Source organism: Somniosus microcephalus, chromosome 5 (genome assembly GCF_052327205.1).
Source record: "Somniosus microcephalus isolate GS21.2 chromosome 5, FLI_Smic_1.0, whole genome shotgun sequence".
NCBI classification, from domain to species: domain Eukaryota; kingdom Metazoa; phylum Chordata; class Chondrichthyes; order Squaliformes; family Somniosidae; genus Somniosus; species Somniosus microcephalus.
In genome coordinates this window covers 238,538,461-238,564,919 of record NC_140991.1, presented here as the reverse complement: position 1 = coordinate 238,564,919, position 26,459 = coordinate 238,538,461, and positions in this window count along the sequence as shown.

The window sequence follows — 26,459 nt, the reverse complement described above, 5'->3', positions numbered from 1 at the left end:
GCTAGTGACTGGTTTAGCTAGCCACTCATTTAAGTACCCTTATATGAAACCATCCAGGTTTTGTTTCCTCAGCCTATCAGTTTTATTTGAAATTTCTATTTCTTTCAGTACTTTCTCCATCCCAATCCAATCCAATTCCTCCATGCTAGGGAGACTGCCTATGGTCTTATATGTGAACTCAGAGAAGAATTTATTTAGTGTATTTGCTATTATGTCACTTGATATCATGTGACTTTTGTGATCTTTCAGAGGCCCCAGCATTTCCTTTTACACCTGTTTACTGTGGATATATTTACAGAATGGCAAGCAGAGGATGCCGTTTCCATGTATTTTTTTTATTCATTCACGGGATGTGGGCGTCACCAGCAAGGCCAGCATTTATTGCCCATCCCTACTTGCCCTTGAGTGGCTTGCTTGGCCATTTCAGAGGGCAGTTAAGAGTCAATCACACTGCTGTGGGTCTGGAGTAAGATATAGGCCAGACCTGGTAAGGACGGCAGATTTCCTTCCCTAAAGGATATTAGTGAACCAGATGGGCTTTTACAACAATCCGGTAGTTTCATGGTCACCATTACTGATACTAGCATTTTATTCCAGATTTATTAATTAACTGAATTTGAATTCCCCAGCTGACATGGTGGGATTTGAACTCTTGTCTCTGGAGTATTAGTCCAGTAACATCACCACTGTGCTACCATTCCTTATTGTATATAAACCTTAGAGGATATCGTCATTTGAAATAGGCTTAAAATGTTTGTTTTAAATATTCCTGTATGTAGAATGCTTACTTTTTACAGGTGGACAACTTTTAATAATTTTTTGGAATGGGGCAGATGTGTACTTTTTTGAAACAAAAATAGAAAAAGCTGGAGACACTCAACGAGTCAGACAGTATCTGCGGAGAATACAGGCAAGTTGACATTTCAGGTGTGAACCCGATCTTTCATTTGATTCACATTTAAGTAAGTTACCAATGAAAGAAAATATACTGGGCTTTTAATTAATTATCTGCTTTCATTCTCAGTTGACATGGTTGTCTTTGCCAAAATACTGGAATGCATTTATATTTACTGTGTGATGACATTACCTGTCTGTGATTAGGGTTATGTGGTACCTATTATTGGAGTTTTAGTAAAGCAGAGTGGGAATGGGCAGCAAACGAAAAGAAAGAAAGACTTACATTTCTATAGCGCCTTTCACGACCTCAGGACGTTCCAAAGTGTTTTTTAGCCAATGAAGTACTTTTGAAGTGTAGTCTGTTGTAATACAGGAAACGCTGCAGCCAAGTTGCACACAGCAAGCTCCCACAAATAGCAATGTGATAATGACCAGATAATCTATTTCAGTGATGTTGATTGAGGGATAAATATTGGCCAGGACAGAGAGGAGAACTCCCCTGTTCTTCTTCAAAATAGTGCCATGGGATCTTTTACATCCACCTGAGAGAGCAGATGGAGCCTCGGTTTAATGTCTTATTCAAAAGACAGCAACTCCGACAGTGCAGCACTCCCTCAGCACTGCACTGGAGTGTCAGCCTCGATTTTTGTGCTCATGTCTCTGGAGTGAGGCTAAGACTAAGACTAAGATTAAAACTAAGACTAACTCTGCAACATCTCTATTTTTAATAGTTTCCAGATACCATAATTTTTGATCTCCAAAGAAAATAGTTGTGACTGTTGTAATATTTTCAGTAAATTTAATATTGATTCCCTCAATATCTCCTGCTACTTTAAATAGAGTGGGAATGTTCTTAAGTTTGTAAAGATTAATTCTGATCTCCATACAAAAGCCTGAAAGTTAAAAATAAACATTCGAATTTCTATCACTGTTTCATAGCTAAATGATAAATCAAAATGCGCTTGAAAATTTGGCCCAAACCTCAGCACAACTTCTTTATCAATAAATTTTGTGTGTGGCAAGGCTTCCTCTGTGTTTGAGTAGCTACTGATTGAAAGCCATTTCCTTTTTGTAGTAACAACAGGAAGAAATTTGCGGTGATAATGTTTATTTTTAAATTATGTTTATGTAGCTTCAGTTGATAGCATTTTTCTGAAAGGGCTGGAAGTTTGTTATCTTGCACCTTATCAAGAATGCCTAGGAAGTGTTTGCTTTCCTTCTCCTGTTGATTTACAATGTCTGATAGCCTTTGTTAGTCAAGGGGACCACAGAAGCTATGCTCCAGACACTACCCTTGTGAAATATTCTCATGGCCATATGGTCTATTGCAGTGCATACATTCTCTGCATAACTTTAATATCTGAAACAGGTTTCAGGGCTTGAAAAGAAAATCATATCAACAATGAGCACATTATCTGATTCTCCTCTTCTCATTGGTTTACACCATTCATTCCGGATATAGAATCATAGAATCATAGAAAGTTACAACACGGAAGGAGGCCATTTCAGCCCATCGTTTCCGCGCCGGCCAACAAAGAGCTATTCAGCCTAATCCCACTTCCCAGCTCTTGGTCCGTAGCCCTGCAGGTTACAGCATCCCAAGTGCACATTCAAGTACTTTTTAAATGTGGTTAGGGTTTCTGCCTCTACCACCCTTTCAGGCAGCGAGTTCCAGACCCCCACAACCCTCAGGGTGAAAAAATTTCCCTCAAATCCCCTCTAAACTTTCCACCAATTACTTTAAATCTGTGCCCCTAGTTTTTGACCCCTCTGCTAAGGGAAATAGGTCCTTTCTATCCACTTTATCTAGGCCCCTCATAATTTTATACACCTCAATAAGGTCTCCCCTCAGCCTCCTCTGTTCCAAGGAAAACAGACCCAGCCTATCCAGTCTTTCCTCATAGCTAAGATTCTCTACTCCCGGCAACATCCTTGTAAATCTCCTCTGTACCCTCTCTAGTGCAATCACATCTTTCCTGTAATGTGGTGACCAGAACTGCACGCAGTACTCTAGCTGAGGCCTAACTAGTGTTTTATACAGTTGAAGCATAACCCCCCTGCTCTTGTATTCTATGCCATGGCTAATAAAGGCAAGCATTCCGTATGCCTTCTTAACCACCTTATCTACCTGGCCTGCTACCTTCAGGGATCTGTGGACATGCACTCCAAGGTCCCTTTGTTCCTCTACAATACTCAGGCCTAGAAATTCAGTGCCCTTAGCACCGATTTTGCGGCGCTAGAGGGCCTAGTGCTGCAATTGGCGCCGGTTCCTAAATTGCCTGGTGCCCTTCCACGGCGGTAGACCGGTAGCGCTGCGCCGGCACCGATGACGTCATCGGTGTGCGCAGCATCCCGGTTGCCGTGGTAACCCGGCCCCAAGCCGAAATTCAGTTGCGGCCGCCTCACCAGTGGCAGCCGCAACTAAGACTCCGGCAAACGAGTGTTGCCGGAGTCTGCGCCGGCGCTTTAAGGAGGCGCGGCGGCCGGCCGCTTTCCCGCCGGCCGCCTGCCCGCAGCTCCCTCCCCGGACTTCTCCCCCCACCCCCCCGGAACAGATGCAAGCCCAGCACTTGTCCGAGGTGCCGGGCTCATTTTTGATGAGATTTGCGCGGGCCGCGGCCGGGTGCAGGCAGCTCCTCCTTAACGGAAGGAGGAGGCCTGCACTTCCCGAGCCTGCCGCACCGCAGCGGGCGCCGCAGCGCCGCAGCGCCGGAATAGCGCCGCAATGCGGCGCGTTGCGCCAGTTTTCAGGCGCTAAAACCCTTCAGTAGCGCCGGCAGCCGTTTGGGCGCAGCGCTACTGAATTTTTGGCGCGCGCAAAGGGACTTAGCGCCGGCGCTAACTTCCGGCGCTAAAGCCCTGGCGCAGCGCAAACTCAATTTCTAGGCCTCAGTGTCCTACCATTTAGTGTGCATTCCCTTTCCTTGTTAGCCCTCCCCAAATGCATTACCTCACACTTCTCCGGATTGAATTCCATTTGCCACTGTTCTGCCCACCTGACCAATTTATTGATACCTTCCTGCAGTCTACAGCTTCCTGCTTCAGTATCAACCACACAGCCGATTTTAGTATCATCTACAAACTTCTTAATCATACCCCCTACATTCAAGTCTAGGTCTTTGATATACCACAAAAAGCAAGGGGCCTAGTGCTGAGCCCTGTGGAACCCCACTGGAAACAGCCTTCCAGTCACAAAAACACCCATCAACCATTACCCTCTGCTTCCTATGATATTGAATTGAGAGTTGTCAATTTTCAAATTAATTCGGAGTTCTCTCAATACCATACATTAAATAACACTCCATGTAGGGAGGATACGTAAAAGAATAAATGTTCCGATTCCATGCTCCCGACGTGAAGCCTCTCCTGCTCGGAGCTCATATTGAGAAATTGCTACAGCCCATGGATTTAAATTAACAGAGTGTAGGAGTCGCTGGCAATCAACAGACTGCGAGACTTTCATAGCAGCAAAGAAAAACTCTCCACATGGACTGAGGGACTCGGCCTCGTCGCAGGGCTATGACGTCATCACACAATCGACGACTCTTAAAGGGACCCTGCCCCGATAACCCAACCAAGTTCCGTACACAACGTGGAACGATAACAACATTGGCTAAACATAGTGAATTGTGTTTCTGTCCCTATGTGGTCTCCACCAGATACGTCCCCCCAGAATTCACTAGAACTGGCAATGTCAGTCGTGGAGGGGCCCGGATCACACGGCCGAAACGGCTCCTTAAGTCCAGGGCGGGGACCGGGGGGGTCGCCGGGGGGGTCCCCGGGCGCTCGGTGGTGGACTGAGGGTGCAGAAGCCGGAGGTCGGCCCCGCCGCGGGGGCTGAGCCAACCAATTGGGTCGGTCCAGGTCCAGGTGGGCCGGCTTAAGACGGTCCATGGAAATGTAGTCCAGCTTACCGCCGACATCCACCACGAAGGCTTTGTCCCCGGCTTCCAGGACGCGGAATGGTCCATCGTAGGGTGGGTGAAGAGGTCCCCGGTGGGCGTCGTGGCGGACGAAAAAGTACTCCGCCGCACGAAGGTCGGGCAGAATGTGGGACTGAAGGAGACCGTGCTGTGACATGGGCACCAGCGCGAAAACCTTGGCATTGTCAATGAGGGCGGACCGCTGATGGGCTGCGGACCAAGGGTTCGTGGCGTTGGGGACGAAATCCCTGGGAACTCGCAGCGGCTGCCCGTAGATGAGCTCGGCAGTCGAGGACTGGAGGTCCTCCTTGGGGGCGGTCCTGAGTCCCAGCATGACCCACGGGAGTCTGTCGATCCAACTGTCATCCCGGAGGCTGGCCCAGAGCGCGGCCTTCGTGGAGCGATGAAACCGTTCGCACAGCCCGTTAGCCTGAGGGTGATATGCGGTGGTGCGGTGGAGTCTCAACCCGAGGCAGTGGGCGACAGCGTTCCAGAGCTCCGACGTGAACTGGGGCCCCCGGTCGGAGGAGATGTCAGATGGGGCGCCGAACCAGGCGACCCAAGTGCTGATGAACACCCGAGCCACATCGGCGGACGTTGTTGATGACAGCGGGACGGCTTCCGGCCATCGGGTGGTTCTGTTGACCATCGTGAGGAGGTGGGTGAACCCGCGGGAGGGCGGCAGGGGCCCCACCAGGTCCACGTTAACATGGTCGAACCGCCTCTCGGGCACCGCGAAAGGCGCCAACGGGGCCTTAGTATGGTGATGCACTTTCGAGCGCTGGCATACCACGCAGGTATTGGCCCAGTGGCGAACGTTCTTCTTGAGCCCGTGCCAGATGAACTTAACCGCCACCAGCTTCTGTGATGGCTTCCTGCCCGGGTGGGAAAGGCTATGGACGGCATTGAAAACCTGCCGTCTCCACCCGTTGGGCACGACGGGGCGTGGCTGCCCAGTGGAGACGTCGCACAGGAGCGTGGTGCTGGCATCGTCAAACACGACGCCTGCTAACTGAAGGCCCATGACAGCCATCCTGTAGGCCTGGATGTCTGGGTCGGAGGCCTGGTCGGCCGCCATGCGGGTGTAGTCGATGCTGAGGTGTACGGCACTGGCGACGGCCTGGGAGAGACAGTCGGTGACGGGGTTGTCTTTCCCAGCCACATGCTGGATGTCCGTCGTGAACTCGGAGACGAAGGAAAGCTGGCGCTGCTGACGGGCTGACCACAGCTCGGAAACTTTGGCCATGGCGAAGGTCAACGGCTTGTGGTCCACGAACGCCGTGAACGGGCGGGCCTCCAGCAGGTGGTATAGTGGTTAGCACTGTTGCCTCACAGCGCCAGGGACCCGGGTTTGAATCTGGCCTCGGGTGACTGTCTGTGTGGAGTTTGCACATTCTCCCCGTGTTTGCGTGGGTTTCCTCCGGGTGCTCCGGTTTCCTCCCACAGTCCAAAGATGTGCGGGTTAGGATGATTGGCTATGATAAATTGACCCTTAGTGTTAGGGGGATTAAATACGTGGGGTTACGGGGATAGGGTGGGATATGTGTTGGTGTAGGGGTTACGGGGATCGGGTGGGATATGTGTCGGTGCAGGCTCGATGGGCCGAAATGGCCTCTATCTGCATTGTGGGGTTTCTGTGATTTCTGTGATTTCTGTGAAACGGAAGTGTCGGACGGCGAGGTAGAGGCCGAGAAGCTCGCGATCGAAGGTGCTGTACTTCCGCTCGTTGGGGCGGAGCTGCCGGCTGAAGAAGGCGATCGGCTGCCAGGTGCCATTGACCCACTGTTCTTGGATGGCGCTGACAGCATAGTCCGAAGCGTCAGTGGTGAGAGCGATCGGCGCATCGGGCAACGGATGCGCCAGCATGGTCGCGTTAGCCAGGGCCCTTTTCGTGTCCGTGAAAGAATTGGCCATCTCCTCGGACCAGTCGACGGTGAGCTTGGCGGGCTTGCCTTTGAGGGCCTCATAAAGGGGCCGCATAAGCTGGGCTGCATGGGGAACGAAGCGATGATAAAAGTTCACCATGGCCAAAAACTCCTGTAGGGCCTTCACGGTGAGGGGTCACGGTTAATCCTTCACGGGTGTCCAAACTAGAGCAGTATCCTATTCCCAAAACAGAGGATCTCTTTGCAAACCTGGCTGGAGGAAAGAAATTCATAAAGTTGGATATGAGTCATGCCTACTTGCAGATTACACTGGATGACGAATCAAAGAAGTATGTCACCATAAATACACACGGTGGCATAGTGGTTAGCACTGTTGCCTCACAGCGCCAGGGACCCAGGTTCGAATCCGGCCTCGGGCGACTGTCTGTGTGGAGTTTGCACATTCTCCCCGTGTTTGCGTGGGTTTACTCCAGGTGCTCCGGTTTCCTCCCACAGTCCAAAGATGTGCGGGTTAGGTTGATTGGCTATGATAAATTGACCCTTAGTGTTAGGGGGATTAAATACGTGGGGTTACGGGGATAGGGTGGGATATGTGTTGGTGTAGGGGTTACGGGGATCAGGTGGGATATGTGTCGGTGCAGGCTCGATGGGCCGAAATGGCCTCTATCTGCACTGTGTGGTTTCTGTGATTTCTGTGACAAGGGCTTGTTTACATATAACCGCTTACCGTTTGGTGTCTCATCTAGTCCAGCTAGCTTCCAGAGGACAATCGAAGGTGTACTGCAAGGGATTCCACATGTTTCCATCTATCTGGATGACATTCTGGTGACGGGAAGAACCGACCAGGAGCATCTGAGCACTCTGAGAGAGGTACCACAGAAATTGGAGAGGGCAGGGTTCTGGCTCAAGAGGAGTAAGTGCACTTTCCTGGGGAATGAGGCAGTGTTCCTGAGACACAGAGTGGACGCCACCGGGCTCCATCCACTCAAGGAGAAGGTACAAGCACTGCAGGACGCCCCTGCTCCTACAAATATGGCTGAGTTAAAAGCTTACCTGGGACTGCTGAACTATTATAACAGGTTTTTTACCAAACTTGTCAACTGTGTTAGCACCTCCTCACAAACTACTGCGCAAGGAGACACAGTGGCAGTGGGGAGAGGAGCAGGGGGTTTCATTTGAACCGTCCAAGAAACTGATGCTGTCATCAGATGTGCTGATTCACTACAATGCAGAGAAAGACATCATTCTCTCTTGTGATGCTTCACCTTACGGGGTGGGGACAGTTCTTTCACACTGCATGGAAGATGGAACTGAAAGACCAATAGGGTTTATGTCCCGAACTCTAACACCAGCGGAAAAAAACTATTCCCAGTTAGACAAAGAGGGGTTAGCAGTAATGTTTGGGTTACAGAGGTTCCACAAGTACATATATGGCAGGAAGTTCACCATATGCACCGATCATAAACCTTTTCTCTCTCTTTTCAATGAAATGAAAGTAGTTCCACAGATGGTATCACCCCAGATCCAGAGGTGGGCAGTGACGTTGAGGGCATATGAGTATGTCATCGTCTACAAGGCGAGCAAGTACCATGGGAACGCAGATGCCTTGAGCCGTCTTCCACTGCCAGGCACACCTATCCATGCAGCTCCAGAGGACAGAGTTTTAATGTTGGAGGACACTGACACGGCACTTGTGACTGCAGAGCAAGTAAGAACATGGACAGGTAAAGATCCAGTACTGTCTAGAGTTTGAGAATATGTGGTGAGGGGATGGCCACAGCATCCGGAAGGGGCTGACTTCACACCCTACAGTGTCAGGAAAACAGAGCTGAGTGTGCAGGATGGTTGCGTATTGTGGAGAGCACGAGTAATTATTCCACAGCCAGCACGACAGTCTATCCTAGAGCAGCTACATCAGTGTCATCCTGGGGTCTCGCGTATGAAAGCCTTGGCTAGGAGTTACTTGTGGTGGCCAAAGCTAGATGAGGAGATAGAAAATCTAGTCAAGACATGCAGCACTTGTCAGGAACACCGGAAGGCACCAGCAGCAGCTCCTCTCCACCCCTGGGAGTGGTCGGATAAACCATGGAGAAGATTGCACTTAGATTATGCGGGTCCATTCATGGGGAAGATGTTCCTCATAATCATTGATGCACATTCCAAATGGATGGATGTTTATCCTGTAAATTCTGCTTCCGCCACTACTACTATAGACTGCCTGCATCAGAGCTTCAGTAATCAAGGGCTACCAGAGATCGTGGTGAGTGGCAATGTCACTTGTTTTGTGAGTACAGAGACAAAAGAGTTCTTGAGAAAAAATGGCATAGTGCAGGTGACCTCGGCTCCATATCCTCCGTCCTCGAATGGACTTGCGGAGAGAGCCGTACAAACATTTAAGGAGATGATGAAAAAAAGTGCAGAAGGGAGTTTAGCAGCCAAAGTGTCACGGGTTCTGTTCAGCTACAGAATAACACCTCAATCCACCACAGGACTCTCTCCTGCTGAGATGTTATTAGGTCGGAGACTACGCTCCAATCTTGACATTTTTCACCCAGACCTAAAAAGGAAAATGGAAAACAGACAAAACAAACAAAAAGAGAACCATGACAAAAGAACAAAGAGCCGAAGTTTTGGAGAAGGAGATGTGATCCTTACCAAGAATTTCAGTTAGGGACCAAAGTGGATTCCTGGCTTCATAGACTCAATGACAGGTCCAGTATCATACAATGTCATATTGGGAGATGGTAGGGTAGTACGCAGACATGTAGATCAGATACTTCCCAGACAAGGGGAAATTGAAATGAAGGTTCCAGATGCAATGACTGAAGACAGGGTTGCCCCCAGTTATCCAAGTGCATCTATGGTGCCACCACCAGGGACAGAGATAATTCCACAGGAACCTATCCGTCAAGAGGAAACCATTGTTGCAGAGTCAGATACTCTGAGCACTGCTCAGGAGCAGCTGGTGGCTTCACCACAAACAAGCAGGGACTTTACTGTTAGACGTTCACAAAGGACTCGCAAGCCACCAGAGAGATTGATACTGAACTGTGAGATTTGTCAAGTATGGAACATGATGAATGGAGACTCCTTATGTGACCCTCAGGAATGGTTGTTTGTTAAGAAATTCATACTGAAATCTTAAGGGGGGAGGGATATAGTAATCTGGGATGTTATGATTAAGGTTATCCACCAGGTGGTGCTGTAGCCAATGCTGCTACTAAGGTCAGAGGCTTGCTTCCTGTTAAGGTCAGAGGTTTGCTTCCTGTATAGGTCAGCAAAGGTGCAATGCCTGGATGCAAGCCTGCCTGGTTGTTTCGTAGTCGTTTAATAAAGCACTCTTATTAATCCTAATACCTCGCTTCTTCGAGTCCTTGTCTCACTACATGGATTTATCACATGTACAACCACAGAAAGATCTTGATGTAGGTGTGCACAAGACTCCCAGGGAACTGCAAGATGCTTTCGTCCTGTGACAGTCCAAGCTCCCTAACATTTTCGGACCTGCAAGCAGACTTAAGGGGGTGGTTGCTCGGCAACAAAGGATGCCCACTACAAACTTTGCTCATGACACCTGTCAGAAACCCGACCAATGAAGCCCAACAGTGCTACAATGAATGCTATATCACCACCAGATGTGTGATTGAACAAGCCATCAGCATGCTGAAGATGCATTTCAGGTGCGTAGACAGATCTGGATCCTTCAGTATGCACCAGCCAGGGTTTCCAGAATGGTCCAGAACGTCCAATCCCTCTACACCTCCATCCCCCACCAGGATGGCCTGAGGGCACTCCGCTTCTTCCTTGAACGGGTCCCAACCAGTCCCCATCCACCACCACCCTCCTCCGCCTGGCTGAACTTGTTCTTACATTGAACAACTTTTCCTCTGACTCCACTCACTTCCTCCAAATAAAAGGTGTTACTATGGGAACCAATATGGGTCCTATACTTTGCCTGCCTTTCGTGGGATATGTGGTACACTCTTTGTTCCAGTCCTACTCAGGTCCCCTCCCTCACCTCTTTTTCCAGTAGAGCGATGACTGTATCGGTGCCATTTCCTGCTCTTGCTCCAAACTGGGAAATTCCATCAACTTTGATTCCAATTTCCATTCTTCCCTCACCTTCACGTGGTTTATCTCTGACTCTTCCCTTCCCTTCCTCAACTTCTCAATCTCCATTTCTGGGAAGAGGCTGTCGGACAATATCTATTATAAGCCCACAAACTACCACAGCCACCTTGATTCCACTTCCTAACACCCCCTTCCTGTAAGAACTCTATTACGTTCTCCCAGTTTCTCTGTCGCCATCACATCTGTTCTAATGATGCCACCTTCCATCCCATGACCGTGTCCGTCCTATTTCTCACACTTCTGCTTTCACCCCTTCCCCTCCCTCCTAGAACCATGATAGGATTCCCCTTATCCTCACCTTCCACCCCATCAGCTTTCACATTCAACGGATCATCCCCCGCCATTTCTGCCACCTCCAGTATTATGCCACCAACCATATCTTCCTCTCCCCCCCTTTCAGCATTCTGATGGGACCATTCCCTCCACAACACCCCCTGGTCCACTTGTGAAGGAATAAGCAATAAGCCATATTCAGAAAAATAAACCATTCTATGAAATATTCTGGCTTTAAAACATGACAAACTGGGCTTGAAAATCTGGAAGCCTCAACAATCTAAAGCTGTGAACAGCATACAGGATATTGAGATAAGATAAGTTGTTGACACTGAATCAATAGCCTTATTGAAGTAGAAGGTTAGAGTTCCAGAAAGTCTGAAGCCTTGGAAAGAATACAATACCATACCCAGTTAAAGTGTCTTAAACCAACACTTCGGAAAGAAATCACAGAAAATTAAAGAAACATATGCCTTCGTAAAAATAACATCAAATGAAACACGGAGACACGATTATGTGTTGCAACCTTCTGAGGTAACTAAGAAGACAATGGTGCAACCAGCTGAGGTGTTCTAAATGCAAAAGATACAAACAGAAGACCTTCGTAAGAATGACATCAAATAGATACATCAGCTCCACACTGTTTTTTATGATAAGCTTTGAACACCTAAAGGTATTCAAAACAAGTCTGCTTGCTACCAGCTGAACTGACTGTAAGAATAGCAGGGTGATTGTTTTGCGGAACACCTCCGTTCAGTCTTCAAGCGTGACCATGACACTGAGCTTCCAGTCCCCTGTCATTTTAATTCTCCACCCCATTCCCATTCTGACCTCTGTCCTTGGCCTCCTACACTGTTCCAATGAAGCTCAACATAAGCTCGAGGAACAGCACCTCATCTTTCTATTATGCATTTTACAGCCTTCCAGACTTAACATTGAGTTCAACAATTTCAGACCATAACCTGTGCTCCCATTTTTTTCAGACAGCAGCTGTTGGTAATGATTCTGCTATTGCCATTTACACCTCCTCTACACCCACCTTTTGTTTCTTTACTTGTCCCATACCATCCACTTTTGCCTTGCACCATCATCAGCAGGTCAGCCAGCATCTGTGCAGAGAGAAACAAAGGCCAGGATTTTGCTCACCTCAGTGGGTCCAGTGCAGGCGGAGTCGGTGGCGGGTCGTAGCCCCACTGCTGGCTCCATCCTGCTGCCTAAAATGTATTTACGTTGATTGGGCTTGTTAAGCCCGCCCAGCGCATTTCCCAGGCCATTTAGAGGAAGCGGGTCTGGTGATCTCATTCATGACGTTTCATCAGCCAGTTTCCTTAAAGGGACCATGGCCAACTTTCTTTTGATATTTGTGCTGTCAGTGTTCTACAGCATTGAAGTGCTGCAAACACTGACAATGACTGCACAGAGGTGCACGGCTGCACCCGGGTTCTCCCATGACTTCCTCCATATGCTTATGGAGGGAGTCAGAGCACGCAGGGAGGTTCTCTTCCCCTCCGATGGGTGGAAGAGACCTCCCCAGGAGACCAACACAGCCTGGTTGCACATTGCAGAGGAGGTCACAAGCAGGGATGTGGTCAGGAGGACCTGGGTGCAGTGCTGCAAACCTTTCAATGATCTCAGTAGATCACGAAACATTAGTACAAAGCCACACTCATCCTGCAGTGCCTCTCATCACATCCCCATCACTCTGCCTTCCCTACCCTACTCCTGCACATCCTTACTCACACCAACTTACCTTGCACCTCCACCCATCCCTCTCTCTCTATCTACATTATCACTTCCCCATCTCACTAGCCACCCCTCACACTCACCCTAATCCTAGTCCAATCATACCAACTAACACGCAAGGGTAGCCACTTGGGTGTTTTATCCAATGTTCATGTAAAGTTTCTGTTACATAGAAACATAGAAGATAGGAACAGGAGTAGGCCATTCGGCCCCTCGAGCCTACTCCACCATTCAATGAGATTATGGATGATCATCCAAAATCAGTACCCTGTCCCTGCCTTCTCCCCATATCCCTTGATCCCTTTAGCCTTAAGAAATATATATAACTCCTTCTTAAATATATTGAATGAATTGGCCTCAACTGCCTTCTGTGGTAGAGAATTCCACAGGTTCACCACTCTCTGGGTGAAGAAATTCCTCCTCATCTCTGTCCTAAATGGCTTACCCCTTATCTTTAGACTGTGACCCCTGGTTCTGGGTAATGTGCTGTCAAACATTGAAACCTTTATTTTCAACAATTTGCATTCTTGGACAGATCTGTGTGCACCTTTGGAAGTGGTTTAGTGAGTTGCATTGAATGGTGAGACATTACGGTACTGCCTGCAATGCAATGAGTGTGAAAGGAATAGCTTGGGCATTGTAAGAATGCTTTATGTTGTTGGTGTGGGGTGGTGTCAACCTGGCGCATCATGTGTCAGCCAGGGTGTGCAGCGTCAAGTGAAGTAAATCTGGCCATGGTGAGGCCATCCCTGGCGTCCCGGGCAGCAATGTGTTCGGGTGCTGATGTCCTCTGTCCAGTGCAGCATCAGGTGATTGTGGAGAAGGTTGGTGTTGTTGTTGGTGCTGCTGGTGTGTCTGGTGCTGCTGGTGTTGGGGCCAATCGTGGTCAGATTCTGACGACCAAGTTGAAACAGTATAAATGGTACCCATGCTGATGTAATAGATGGCAGGTGAAGTTAAGATGACAAAAGTGATCTGTCAATGGTGAGAGAGGCTGTTCCAATGAGGTGACCCTGGATACAGAGTTTACTCCAAACACTTGCAACCTGCATAAAGCTCAATCTGTCTTCCAAATGCAGTAAGCAACAGCTTCTGAGGTTGGAAAGTGAACAGCTGTGAGGTGGCGCATTTCAAGCTCTCAATTAATCAGCTGATTTAATGGCCATTCAACTCCCGCCTCAAGTTCACAGACCTGGACCCCGAGGGTGAGCAGTTAAAGTTAAAAAATTAGGTTAAAAGCATAATTAAGGGTATGTCAACAACCCAATAATTGGTTTAATTGGGTCGCCCGCCTCTGCGGGTCAGGTCGGATCGGAGATCACACACGTGCCATTGGGAAAGGTGCTTTGCGGCAGGCTGACAGTGGGGTCCTGGCCCGCTGTCAAAAAAATCAAATTTCCCACCCGACCCACCACCGATCCCGCCTGCTGACCATCCGGAAAATTCCAGCCAAAGTTAATGTTTCAGGTGAATGACCTTTCATCAGAACTGGAAAAAGTTAGTCATGTAACAGATTTTAAGCAAGTACAGAGGCAGGAAAAGGGGGAGCGGGGGTGGGGGAGGAAAGAACAAAAGGGAAGGTCTGTGATGGGGTGGAAGGCAGGAGAAATTAAATGACAAAAGGGATAGAATCATAAAAATTTATGGCACATAATGAGGCCATTTGGCCCATCGTGTCTGTGCTGGCTGAAAAAGCGCTATCCAACCTAATCCCACTTTCCGCCCAGAGTGGACCATTGAAAAGGGTGAGGCTGAGAGTTCCACTGTGTTAGCATTTTAACCTAAGTAATTACCATGCCCAAGTGAAAGGCAGGAGCCCAGGCACTAACAGTGTCTTGAAAAAATCCTCTTCAGCACTTAAAGAGTAATGGTTTTTGGAAGTTGTGGTAACCGAAACAACCGATGTCTCTGGCTTTTGAAACTGGGAGACATTTTTCAGCATTCAGTGAGTGCTGGGGTTGTGTGTAAATTATGTTCTGAAACCAAAGTTAATGGAGAATTTACAAGTGGTAAAAGATGGATTGAATGGAAACTGGACTATCTGAAATGCCACTTAGTTCAAAAAGCTAATATTGATGCAATTAAAAGTTTAGGCAACTGGAAACATGGCATTGGAATTCAGCGTTTACAGGAAACTCTCTTTTAACCGGCACCTAAATAACCGGATATCTCTGTTAACCAGTAAAATTCAGGAGTAAGTTCAGGTAAGTTTTACTTCATATTAGTGGCAGTTCCTGGATTTGTGGCTGTGTAACTGGGGTTCGTGCACTTGTTGCTAAGCAACAGGGACGCTTGGTCTGTGGCCGGAGTTCCTGCACATGTTGCTAAGCAACAGGGAAGCCTGGATTTGTTGCTGTGTACGGAGCTCTCGTACCTTTTAAACTATACGTCTCTGTAATCCGGACTTTTTGATAAACTGGCACCACGCCGGTCCCGTTGGTGCCGGATAATAAAGAGTTTCCTGTCTTTGCAGAGTCTGCTGAAAACCGACAGAAGCACATTGAAATGGGGGAAGGTCATCGAACAAATCCAGATGAAATAAAAATTGTGATTGACAATATGCTCCTTGCTATAAAAATAAATGCATCCATGTTGTCTGTGCAGAAAATTAACAACCATGTAGCAAAATATGTTAATGTTCCTACCAGCAGCCTATTAATGCTGTATTGCAAAATGAGGTAATGTCAACTTTATGCAATTCCCGAGTTCATACGCTGATTGTTGTGCATAAAATGTTAATTTTGTATGTTAAGTTTTGAGAGCAGAATGATGTCAGCCACAAGGCTGTGTTTGCTGGCATTATTGAGTTGTGCATGTAATGCTCGGAGCATTACAGATGCTATCAAGAAATTCTACATGGATCACAAACTGGATTTACAGAGAATGGTGGTGCTGACTTCAGATATTGCATCTGTCATGCTAGGTAGGCAGAACGGTGTAGTTGTCCAGCTTAGAGACTGTGTGATGCACTTCCTAGAACAACACTGTGTTGCCCAAGAGCTAGGCTGAGCATGTTCAATTGTTACATTGTCAGCTGGACAGTATAAGCAAGCTTTGTTCACGATAAGAACACCACAGAATGTTCAGTAGCAGTTGTCAGATGCAAGTTGCTACGGTTGCATTTTTTAAATTAAAAAGAAACATTTAAAATGTTTGTTTAAGATAGCCTTGACCTCTCTTTAGAGGCATTTGGTTACAGTATTACAAATTCCCTAAATTGTGCAAACAGCTTATTTATGGTAAATATAGTTCCACAAAAATATTTTGCAGATGGCTAGTTTACACAGTACCAATTAATCTTGATTTATGCCATTTTTGGGAGGGGACAGAGGGAACAAACTTTCTGTGTATGGTTTTTGCAAGTTTCATAGCAGTAGGATGCGTGGGCATCATTGGACCTTCAACAGAGGCAACATTTTAAAAATTTGGAAATGAGTTATTTGGATCTGATTTGTGCTGGCCTGTTATGGGTACAAAGAGAAATGCATCTAATTTCAGTGAAAGGTAGAGATGAAAAAAATGACAGCCCAATCACTACTGCCCTAGTGTATATGGAAGGAGGGAAGGTGGAAGAGGGCAGCAAGAGAAAACAAGTAGCAGACATGTGCCATCATTGAAACCAGGATTGAGAAGCTGGCTTCCTTATTCAACAACAACTTGCATTTATATAGCATATTTAAAGTAGAAAAGCACCCCAGTAGGGCCTTAATATCTGAGCTTCAGATATAGAAGATGTGAATTTAGGACCTTCTGCAGCTGCTTTTGTATTGTAGCCAGTGTCTTGGGACAGTGAGCTCATGGAGCCGCTCACCTGCATTTAGTTTTGTAATGTGCAGGCGAATTTCCGATAGACCAGCTGCATTGTATGGGGCCAACGTTACATACATGCGTAGGATTGGCTTATGCACATGTATGAAATAGTGATAAATTTATATTGTGCTGTACCATCATTATAAAAGTAATGGAAAATTTTGTGTATGGTGACATTCACTGGCTGTAAGACTGTTGGCAGCCAGGAAGATCCAGTGAAAAATGAATCTTCCTTGCCGCTAATACAAAAATGTCCGGCAAGTTTACATTGATCTGGCTGGAGGCTGCGGGTGACTAATGGAATCAGTGGCCAAAGAACAACATAAAATCAATTTACAAGTATTCAAAAGCCACCAGATAACACGTAAACAACTGTAAAAAAAAAATCACATTGTCTTATTATAATTATAAAATTAATGATCCTGTTTCCAATACCTCAGCATCCTATTTCACCCTAAGCTGAGTTTCTGACCCTATATCCTCTCCATCAAAAAGACCACATACTTCCATCAAGACAACATCACCCACCTCTGCCCCTGCCTCAGCCCATCTGCTGCTGAAATGCCCATCCATGGCTTTGTTACCTCCAGAATCGGCTATTCCACTGCTTTCCTGGCTGGCATCCTATCTTCCACCCTCCATAAACATGAGCTCATCCAAAACTGCACCAAATCCCATTCTTCCATCACCCCTATGCTCACCAACACTTTGATTTTAAAATTCTCATCCTCATGTTCAAATACATCCATGGCCTCATCCCTCCCTATCTCTGTAACCTCCTGCAGCCCTATAACCCTTTAAGAACTCTGCATTCCTCCAACTCTGACCTCCTGTGCACTCCCCTTGCCCCATTGACGGCCATGCCTTCATCCGCCGAGGCTCTAGACAGATGGTAGGGAGAGGGAAGGAGTCGGTGCCTGGGGAATGGAGTTTGTGGCAGAGACCAAAGGCAATGGCTTCGGTCTTCCCAATAGTTAGTTGGAGGAAATTTCTGCTCATCCAGTACTGGATGTCAGACAAGCATCTGACAATTTAGAGACAGTGGAGGGGTCGAGAGAGGTGGTGGTGAGGTAGAGCTGGATATCGTCAGCGTACATGTACAGTGTACAAACTAACGCCGTGTTTTCGGATGATGTTGTCAATGGGCAGCATATAGATGAGAAATAGGAAACGGCCAAGGATAGATCCTTGGGGGGGACATCAGAGGTAATGATGTGGAAGCAGGAAGAAAAGCTGTTGCATTTCAAACAGATGCAGAATATTTTAGTTGAAATTTGAGGGATGAGCTGGGGCCAACATCATCTAAAAGTCCTTCAATTTCTTGACGTTAGGGACCGATATTCTTTGTAACTGCTTTTTATTTGATCCTCCAGCCCAGTTTATTTATGCAAGTTTCTTTGCCACTGTTTTCAAACAATTATACTCTTCATAGCAACAGTCAAAGCTTAAAAAGAAACATAGTTTAAAAAAGCATTGTTAATGATATGTTTTTGTTGACCTGACAATGGATAGGTTTAAGAACCTGTCTTTCAACAAGCCCTGATGAGCAAACACAGTAGCAGGGAATACATTTAAAGTCAATGGGCAGAATTTTCCAGGGTGGTAGTGGACGAGATCAGTGATGGGCCGCGTGGGAAAGTTGTTGCTTTTGACAGCAGGTTGGTATCCCACTGTCATCTCGCTCCTATGCGCCTTTCCCCCATACACGTCTGTTATCGTGGAGCCGACGGGAGACCCAATTGAGATGATTATCAGGTAGTTTACAGGCACTTACGAGCCTTTTTTCACTTACTTTTTAAATTTCCCTGCATGGCCACGGGATTCATGCAGCGCGGGAACCATGTCTGTCAACCTGAGGCAGGAGTTCCGTGGCCGTTGCTCCAGCTGATTACTCGACAGCATGGAAAACAAACCAAAATAAAAACATGTTGATTACATCCGCTAACAGATTGATGGAGAATCTGTTCTACTTGAAAAGCTACTGGTAAATGTTAGTTCAGAAATTCCTGAAGGGATGTGAGTGATGAAGGCGCCCCTCCTACCCTGGATGGTGAGGGAAATACATTTTTCACTGGCCATTCTCGGCTGTTGCCATCCAACTGAACAGTAATTGCAGTGAATTGATCTGCACTATAAAAAATGACATATACCATTTAAATAAATGTTTGTGTTGTTTCTGGTCAGGTTTTTCTCACAGTGTACTGTATAGAAACATAGAAACATAGAAGATAGGAGCCGGAGTAGGCCATTTGGCCCCTCGAGCCTGCTCCACCATTCAATGCGATCATGGCTGATCATCCAAATTCAGTACCCGGTCCCTGCTTTGTCCCCATACCCCTTGATCCCTTTAGCCTTAAGAAATATATCCAACTCCTTCTTGAATATATTTAATGAATTGGCCTCTACTGCCTTCTGTGGTAGAGAATTCCACAGGTTCACCACTCTCTGGGTGAAGAAATTCCTCCTCATCTCTGTCCTAAATGGCCTACCCCTTATCCTTAGACTGTGACCCCTGGTTCTGGACTCCCCGACCATCGGGAACATCCTTCCTGCATCTAGTCTGTCCTTCCTGTCAGAATTTTATAAGTTTCAATGAGATCCCCTCTCATTCTTCTAAACTCCAACGAGTACAAGCCCAATCGTCCCAATCTCTCTTCATACGTCATTCCTGCCATTCCAGGTATCAGCCTGATGAATCTTCCTCAGATAAGGCGACCAAAACTGCACACAATACTCAAGATGTGGTCTCACCAAGGCCCTGTACAACTGCAGCAAGACATCCTTGTTCCTGTACTCAAACCCTCTCGCTACGAAGGCCAACATACCATTTGTCTTCTTAACTGCCTGCTGCGCCTGCATGCTTACCTTCAGCGACTGGTGCACAAGGACACCCAGGTCTCGTTGCACTTCCCCTTCTCCAAATCTATTGCCATTCAGATAATAATATGCCTTCCTGTTTTTGGCACCAAAGTGGATAACCTCACATTTATCCACATTATATTGCATCTGCCATGCTTTTGCCCAATCACCCAACCTGTCCAAATCATCCTGGAGTTTCTCGGCATCCTCCTCACAGCACACACGCCCACCCAGCTTTGTGTCGTCTGCAAATTTGGAGATATTACATCTAGTTCCCTTGACTAGATCATTAATATATGTTGTGAATAGCTGGGGTCCAAGATCCGATCCCTGCAGTACCCCACTAGTCACTGCCTGCCACTCGGAAAAAGACCCGTTTATTCCAGCTCTTTGCTTTCTATCTGCCAACCAGTTCTCTATCCAAGTCAATACCTTGCCCCCAATCCCATGTGCCTTAACTTTACATGCTAATCTCTTATGCGGGACCTTATCAAAAGCCTTCTGAAAGTCCAAATACACCACATCCATTGGTTCTCCCTTATCTATTTTACCAGTTACATCCTCAAAATATTCCAGTAGATTAGTCAAGCACGATTTACCTTTTGCAAATCCATGTTGACTTTGTCCGATCCTGTCACTGTTTTCCAAGTGCTCTGCTATTACATCTTTTATAATGGACGCTAGCATTTCCCCCACTACTGATGTCAGGCTTACCGGCCTGTAATTCCCTGTTTTCTCTCTACCACCTTTTTTGAATAGTGGGGTAACATTAGCTACCTTCCAATCCATGGGTACTGTTCCAGATTCCATCGAATGTTGGAAGATGATTAGCAATGCATTTACTATTTCTAGGGCCACTTCCTTAATTACCCTAGGATGTAGATTATCAGGCCCTGGGGATTTATCGGCCTTCAATCCGATCAATTTCCCTAACACTACTTCCCTACAAATACTGATTTCTTTCAGTTCCTCCCTTTCATCAGACCCTATGTTCCCCGACATCTCTGGGAGGTTATTTGTGTCCTCCTTTGAGAAGACAGAACCAAAATATGTATTTAATTGGTCTGCCATTTCTTTGTTCCCCATTATAAATTCCCCTGATTCTGACTTTAAGGGACCTACGCTTGACTTCACCAATCTTTTTCTCTTCACATATCTATAAAAGCTTTTACAGTCAGTTTTTATGTTCCCTGCAAGCTTACTCTCATATTCTATTTTCCCCTTCTTAATTAATCCCTTTGTCCTCCTTTGTTGAATCCTAAGCTGCTCCCAATCCTCAGGTTTACTGCTTTTTCTGGCCAATTTATATGTCCTCTCCTTGGATCTTATGCCAACCCTAAATTCCCTTGTTAGCCATGGTTGAGCCACCTTTTTTGTTTTATTTTTATGCCAAACTGGGATGAACAAATTCTGTAGTTCATCCATGTGGTCTTTGAATGTTTGCCATTGCCTATCCACCGTCAACCCTTTGATTGTCCAGTTACACGCTAAATCAAGTGTAAGATTTGCAAAATTTCTGCATCTCCCCAAAGGTTATTATCAATAAAAGGGACCCTGCATGGACATTTTAAAATTAAAAAGGGTAGCCAAGATGGCATCCGTGCCACGTGGCAGAAAGCCTGTGGGATTCCAAAATGGATTCTGCAGCACAGACAGCTTGGGAGAAATCGAAACTAAGGCTGCAGGCTTTCTGTGAAGAGAAACTTTGTGTTTTGGAACGAGACAGGACTTTGAATTATGTATTGGACCAAATTGGAGACAGATCTAAATTCAGTGAGGCCTATAGTTAAAGCCATCAAACAGTCTGCATATATAATCGGAAACAGATTAAACACAGCCATCGAGGCTGGACAAGCCCATCAAAGAACTTTCAGGACAATACAAGTCAATTATCAGGCTGGTCGATGTGATTACCGGCCATCTAAAAACCATCATTATAGATTGCTACCATTGTTTAAACTAGCCCGCCAAGTTTAAGACAAAGAACTAACTTGATTTGGCGCGAAGATAAGGGTTTTCAAAAGGGTATAACTGAAGGCTCCGGGTAGCAATCGGCCCCTGCTGCGACTGCTGGCTTGCTTGCTCCCTGCTCTGCCCCCCACCCGTTCTCCTGCGCTTGGCCCTCGCTCTTGGGAGGGGAACGAAACCCAAGTCCGTAGCCATCCAGGACGCCCAGGCCGCAGAAGGGGGCAAGGCGAGGTTGAGCAGGTAGTTCAGGACTTGTATAGTAGTCTTGTAAGATGAGGAAGAAGACGATAATAATTCAATACGGGCAGAGCAGGGCAGCGAAAAACATATCGATTAATTAAACCAAGCACCTAGTTATAAGCTGACACTTGGGGAAGAAAGTCCTTAAGGACAGTGAAGACAAGCATCTTGTTGAACACTGCAAATAAAGGCAGGTGTCCACGCCATGATTAATATGCTGGCGTTCAATGCCTGGCTAGTAAAATCTGAGCAGTAAAAACTGCTAATCGTCTCATTGATGTAACGTTACCGCTGACAACCGTCTGAGGGAGAAGAAGAGGAGAACCCATCGGGACGAGACAATGACGATAGCAGAGGGAGAAGAAGGTGTGTCGCAGCAGCAGCTCCTGCACACGCTCCTGAAGACCACGTGGCGACGGGGTACCTAAGAGGACAGAGAGCTAAACCTCAAAACCTGCATTTCCTTTCAACAGTTGGCTTTGATTTTGAATTGGTGAGCATGAATTCTGGCCCCTCGTAGCTTAATCTAGTTAGGTATAGGGGTGGGATAAGGATAAGGGGATTGTTAACATAGTTGTTTTCCCTTGATGTGCCGTGTGTTCCCCATTCCCTGCATAAGTGTAGTTATTTGTATTTGCCTGTAATTTTATATTAATAACTTCTTTCAAGACTGTATCAATTTTTCCTGTTCAATAAAATCTTGGTTTTGCTTACATCCAAACCACCTGTCTACTCGAGTTTTCTGTATCGCTGCCTGTACCTAAGTCTGGTGTCTAGAACCCAGGGGCGTGGGAGCGATTTGAACCGCTCACAAACAGTCAAGGGCATAACTGACTGGGCGCACGCGCCACACCTGCCACCCCCGACAGAAATGGCGACCGCGGCAGGACACCGGCATCAGGGTTGCGATATGGTAGACAATGGTTCGGATGAGCGAACCGTTATGGAGGAAAGGACTTCTGATTATGTGTTTAGCAAGGTGAATATCACTAAGAAGTGGATCACCACTCTGTTAAAGGCTGAGCATCCGGTAGATGCAGCAGCCAAGTGGACAGAGGGAAAGGAACACAAGAAGTCCTTAGAGAAGGCAGTCTGGCTGATGTGCTTTAAAAAGCAGATCCAGCTTCTGGACGGGCTCGTTGCCGCACAGGCAATCGAGTTAAGGGAGTCAGCCCTGGAGATCCAGGATAAGGCTCTCGCAGGGGAAAAGTTGTTTGTAGCTTTGCAGGCTTTGAACCAAGAAAGAGTGCATCTAATGAGAGAACACAAGGCCCAGTTGGAATACCTATGGTGTCAAGTCACCGAGGCCAAGGGAAATGAGTCAAGGTTGCGGGAGAAAAATGCCCGCATGGCAAGGCAGGTTAGGGAACAGGAAGAGAAAGTGCAGGAGGTAAAAGCCGCTTACAAGCTAACGAATGAACAGGGGTTTGAGGAGGCAGACCACGGCCCCTGTAAAGAGAGGATAGAAAATCTGAGCCGGGCCCTCCGGAAGGCAAAAGGCATGGTATGCCTCATAAGTCCAAAGGCAGGTCAGGCAGATTTTATGGGGAACGAGGGGAGAACAGTTCCAATGTCACCGGTAGTGCCTAGGGACGACCCAGTTGAGAGAGATGAGACCTCATGACCACCACACATAGCGCCAAGTTTCAGCGAGGTTTGGCAGCAAGGGGGGGTGGAACCCAGAGTGGAGCCAGAGGTGGAGGCGGAGGTAGAGCAACCCCCGCCCGAAAAGTCGGAACCGGAACCGATGTGCCCAGCACGGCATCGGAGGTTTGGCCCACCTGCCAATGGCAAAGATGAGGGACCCCTCCAAAACCAGTTCGTATTACCCTTTAACACCCAACAGCTTAGGGTTATGGTCAACCATATCACGAAGCTTTCCGCCAAGGGAGACCCCTCGATCTACTTCAGGGAAATAGAGCAGGCCACCAGCGTCAATGACTGCGATGATGCTGAGAAGGCCAAGATGCTGCTATTCTCCCTGGAGAGTAATCTCCTCCAATCCCTCTCTGAAGAGTTTAAGAGGGGACAGAGCGGGTACGAAGAGCTTAGAGACGCGGTTCTGGAGGCCATGGGGATGGATGAGGGAAGTCCTTTCTCCCGCGTGGAGAAGACGGTACAGCTCTCAGGGGAGACCCCGCAGGCTGTTGCGGACCGGTTGTGGCCGGTGTACCGGAAAGCCTGCCCGGGGACACGGGACCGGGGATTCATGAACGGGGATTCTCTGACGCATTGGCTCCGTTGTCTAGTGGCGAACAGCTTGCCACAGATCCGGGCCAAGGCAGAAGCCTGGTTCGACCCCAAAGATCCCCAGACCACAGAGATCACAGTAATTAGGCAGCTCACTCTGGCCTATAAAAACGGTAGGGGAGCCGATGCACACCCACCCAAGGGTAAGCTGCATGAGGTAAAACCCGGACCGGGTAGGAAAGAGTGGCACCAGGAAGGGAGCAACCCCCCAGCACAAAGACCAATTGTTATGGGTGTGAGAAGGATGGTCACTGGCGGAAGGAGTATAAGAACCTTTGGAAGGATAACAAGGGAAAGCATCCCACAGCCCCAGCCCAAAAGGCGGGGGTAGGGACCCCTTCCGCAGAGGTCGAGTCGCTTTTGGACGCCATGAGGTCCTTACTGACTGGCCAGGGGAGAGTAGCAGCCGCCACCGGCGCTCTCACCCCGTCAGCCCCATCCAACCCACAACCGTGACTAGAGCCGGCGCAGCCTGTGTATCTGTGTTCGCTCCGATATGATGAGTGGAGGAGACCCATGTTGGAGATGGAGGTGGAAAAGGTAGCGGGGACCTATCTGTTGGACACAGGGGCATCGCGCACCGTGATCTACTCAGCTAACCCCACCACCTCACCTCTCTCCAGCAGGGTCCCATACAGTCTATCGGGGTTCACGGGTAAGGAACAGGCTGGCTCGGTCTCTATCCCGCTCGCCATTCGGATAGGACCACTCTGCTCCAAGTGGACGTGTGTCCTGATGAATTGGGAAGTGGAGGGTGGAAGAGGAGTCCTGGGGGCTGACTTTATCGTAGGTCACGGGATCCTGGTGGATTTGAGGAATCACTGCCTCTGGGGGCAGGAAAAGTAAAGAACGGTGAGATCGTAGTAATCCCGGGTAAGGAAGGGAAGAGGACCCTCTGCACCATGAAGCCCAAAGAGGATTAAAACCTCGGGCTCATGGTCAGCAACACCCCACCAGAGTTCCAGGCATTTGTGCAGGCCCACCTGGCCACATTTGCCACGCACAAACACGACTGCGGGAGGGTCACAGGGTTTGAGGTCAGAGTAGACGGGGACCCCATTGCCCGACCACAGAAACAGTATAACTTCCCCAGGGAAGCAGAGCCGGACATGGAAGCAGCCATGTCCTCGTTAGTACAGCAGGGAGTTCTGAGGCCGATAGCCATCCATGTAAACTCTCCGTTGTGGTCGGTTAGAAACCGGACAATTCCTGGAGGGCCACGGTGGACTATCGGGTGCTCAATAGTAACATCCCAGCCTGTGCACCTACAGTGGCAGCAGTTGCCGACCTGATAGGGAGTATTCCAGCATCCGCGACCACTTTCACGGTACTGGATATTTCCAATGGGTTTTGGTCCATCCCTGTAAGGAGGGAGGATCAGTACTTTACGTTTAAAGGGCAACAGTACATGTGGAACTGCTTGCCTCAGGGCTTCCATAACAGCCCCAGCATTTTCCATCAGTGCATGGCAGACAGTTTGAAGGACTTTAGTCAGCCTGGACAGTTGGTACAATATGTGGATGACCTGCTCCTGTTCACTGATTCAAAAGAGGAGCATGGCCCACTATTGGTCGAACTACTGGAGCTGTTAGGACAGAAGGGTTTCAAAGTGAATCCCAAGAAGGCGCAGATCGGCCAGCAGGAGGTGAAGTTCCTCGGTCTGACCGTACGCGGTGAAGAAAGGGCCATAGATAAGGCTAGGAGGGAGGTGGTACAAGAACTACCGGTCCCTAACACAGTAACAGGTGTGAGGTCATTCCTGGGGCTCACCGGGTACTGCAGAGACTTCTTTGAGGACTATGCAGCTACCGCAGCCCCTCTGCTCCGACTCCTACACAAGGGAGTGGAGTGGCTTTGGGATGAGGGTTGCCAGGCAGCATTTGTCAGGCTCAAGGAAGACTTGCAGACCGCGCCAGCTTTAGGGGCCATAGATGGGGGGAAAGAGTTTTTCCTGGAGGTAGCAGCCAGCAGGGACAGCCTGAGTGCTGTGCTGCTCCAAGAGTGGCACGGCCGGCTGAGGTCGATGGTCTACTCCTCCAGGATACTCACAGATGTGGAGAGAAGCTATTCTAATTGTGAATGGCATCTTTTGGCCACACATTGGGCTGTGAAAAGATCTTTGATCTTCACAGGCACCTCTCCCATCACCCTCCTCACCCATCACACACCCATCCAGATGCTTCTGGACGGGAGGATCAAGGATGGGACAGTGAGCAGTGCCCGCATTGCCCGCTGGATCTTGCTCCTCTCACAGATGGATCTGAAGGTGAAGGGTCTCTGTGAGCCAAAGCTCGCAGCCAACATGGTATATCCTGGAACAGCCCATCGGTGTTCTATAGAAGGGTTTTGATGGGGATCTGAGCTAGCCAGTCTAAAAGCACGGGGTATTCCCCGTACGAGCTGATGACTGGCAGGGTTATGCGGACCCCCACCCATGTACTAGCCCCGGTGCTCACGGAGGGTCAGCTCAGGGAGGTAA